Source organism: Gorilla gorilla, chromosome 1, assembly GCF_029281585.2.
Source record: "Gorilla gorilla gorilla isolate KB3781 chromosome 1, NHGRI_mGorGor1-v2.1_pri, whole genome shotgun sequence".
In the NCBI taxonomy this organism is placed as follows: domain Eukaryota; kingdom Metazoa; phylum Chordata; class Mammalia; order Primates; family Hominidae; genus Gorilla; species Gorilla gorilla.
Window position 1 is genome coordinate 31640496 of NC_073224.2, and position 3070 is coordinate 31643565.

The following is a 3070-nucleotide window of genomic DNA, read 5'->3' on the forward strand; positions in this document are numbered from 1 at the left end:
TAGAGGAAGAGTATATTTGGATGTTTACTCTCTGGCCAAGAAGCACTTCTTTATTTTCTTCTCCTTCATGTATTTTCACTCTCATTGTTACATATCTTTGGTTAGATCAACACACATCATAACCAACATGAGCAGTAAGAGAAGAGAGCACTGGCCCCTGGAATGTAATGGATGGAAGCCAGGGTCACAGACCGACCAGACTTCTCAGTAACTGGCCCTGCACATAGAGTTGGCTGTCACTGAGAATTTTAAAAATGGCTATTAGAAAATGAACACTGCACTTGGAATGAGAAGACCAAGACTTGAGTCCCAAGACTGGTTCTGATTAGCTTTGAAACCTCAGGCAATTAAGTCACTGATCTCTCTGAGACCCGTCTCTTCACCTAGAAAGTATCAAGTTTATTATCCTGAATCTTTTCCCGATCTAACATTCTAGGATGTTGCACATTATTTGAATTCAGTTCTTATTTCAGACTCAGAGCTATACACTTAGGAATGAGAAATTTCACAGCATTATAATTACAGCTACTCATTGAGTATTATGTATGAGCTCTGGGAAAAAAAGGTTTTCTGTATGGATTTGTTACTCTTTCCAACAATCCTTAATCTTCCTTTGAAGATGAGAAAACTGATATTCAAAGATATTAAAGAGCTTCTCCAAAGTCACATAACTGTTAAGAGGCTGAGCTGAGATTGAAACCCAACTTAAACACTTTTTCCATAATACTACACTGCCTTCTCCAGGATCTCAAATAAGGCATCTCTTAGAAACCCACAGGGGCATTTATGCAAGGATAAAAATAGTTGAAGATGAAAACATATTCTGAGCAATAAAGGTGAAAATTTAGCACTAGTAATTACACAAACACACACCCCTTGCACAAATAACTGTGGAAGCTCTTTTAAGTTAGAACATCAAGAGATAAGATTTCCTCCCTAACATTGAAATATGCCCCAAGGGAGGATTTAAATATAGCTCAAATCAGTACCTAATACTGATTGTTCATTTATTTGGTTAAACAAAGACTTAATCAAATGTTTGTCTTAAGCAACATAAGGCCACATCCTGACACTTGGATGATGTCTTAAGCATCTCCCAAGTGTCAAGTTTGGTGAGCAGCCCTGGTGATACACAGCCTGTACTCTTGGAGCGGTCTTAACCATAGCAAGCAAACCCTGGACCATGGCTGATATGGTTTGGCTCTGTGTCCCCACCCAAATCTCACCTTGAATTATAATAATCCCCACGTGTCATGGAAGGGACCCCGTGGGAGGTAATTGAACTATAGGGGCATGTTTTTCCCATGCTCTTCTCGTGATAGCGAATAGGTCTCATGAGATCTGATGGTTTTATTAAGGGAAGTTCCCCTACACATGCCCTCTTGCCTGCATGTAAGACATGCTTTTGCTCTTCCTTTGTCTTCTGCCATGATTGTGAGGCCTCCCCAGCCATGCAGAACTGTGAGCCCGCTAAACCTTTTTCCTTTATAAATTACGCAGTCTCAGGTATGTCTTTATTAGCAGTGTGAGAACAGAGTAATAAAATGGCACACGGTGGGGGGTACAGAGAGGTATGAAGGAAGATTTCCAAACCAGCCTGGATATTAGGAAAGACTGAAGATAGCATGCTACAAAAACTGAATCTTAAAGACTCAGTACATGTTATCCAGAGGACATGCCATGAGGTGGTGGAGGAGAAGAGAAGGATGAAAAAAGGTTTGTTTCTCAGGCAGAGGAAACCATATGTTCAAGGTGGCAGGAAGGTCTATGGAAGGGACTCTGCCTGGATCATAAGTTACATATATATAGAAGCATGGTTGGTGATGAGACTAGAGAGGAGGGAATGGACCAAATCAGGAAAGTCTGTAGCATCTTAGTTAAAAGATTTGACTCTGTCTTTAAGGCAATGGGAACTGCAAAAGAATTTTCAGACAAAAAGTAGTGTAATGAGATTTTTGTATAGAAAGCTTACCATGGCAGAGGTATGAAGGACCTGCTAGAATAAGACAAGGCACAAGATCAAACTAAAACAGGGATCAAGAAGGCATGATTGAAACCCTTGAAAATGACATTCAGAGTTGAACCATACAGAACACAGACCCTTTTAATGTTCTGTAAGAAAGTTCTTGACAAAATGCTGTAGGAGTTCAACCTGTGAAGCCATGCAAGGGTCTCACGCTCATAACAGCCCTGAGCTTGGTGTATGCTCTGCTGTTGGCATTGCATGTTTTGTAGGTGAAATCTGATGGGACAATGAGGCATAAGCCTAAGCAGAGGAGATACACACAATGTGTGTGTCTGCTGTTACTTGACATCCCATTTACATATAGTGTTTGCAGTGCCCCGAGCACAGAATTACAGTGGACTCATGATGTAGAAGTGCAAAACAAATATGAGATCAGTGTGTTACATCTATGATTGAGTAAGCAAGAGTGCTGACAGCCATGAGACGTTTCCATGTGGTTTCCATCTGAACCAGAAACGCTTCAAACACAGAAAGAAGGCAATGACATTCTAAGAAACATGAGTGGGCCGGATGCAGTGGCTCACTCCTGTAATCCCAGCACTTTGGGAGGCCGAGGTGGGCGGATAATCTGAGGTCAGGAGTTTGAGACCAGCCTGACCAACATTGACAAACCCCGTCTCTACTAAAAATACAAAAAAAGTAGCTGGGCATGGTGGCAGGTGCCTATAATCCCAGCTACTCTGGAGGCTGAGGCAGGAGAATTGCTTGAACCCAGCTACTCTGGAGGCTGAGGCAGGAGAATTGCTTGAACCCAGCGAGCCGAGATCATCCCATTGCACTCCAGCCTGGGCAGGAAGAGGGAAACTGTCTCAAAAAAAAGAAAAAAAGAAAGAAAGAAAGAAAGAAAGAAAGAAAGAAAGAAAGAAAGAAAGAAAGAAAGAAAGAAAGAAAGAAAGAAAAGAAAAAAAACATGAACGACTAGGGAACTCTATCATATCCTTACGTGAGTTACTTCTTTGCACTCTACTTAAGGTCAAAACAATGATATAGAGGAAAGAGGAACAACAAGGCAATCCATAATTCCTTTTTTTAGTTTAGTGCTTC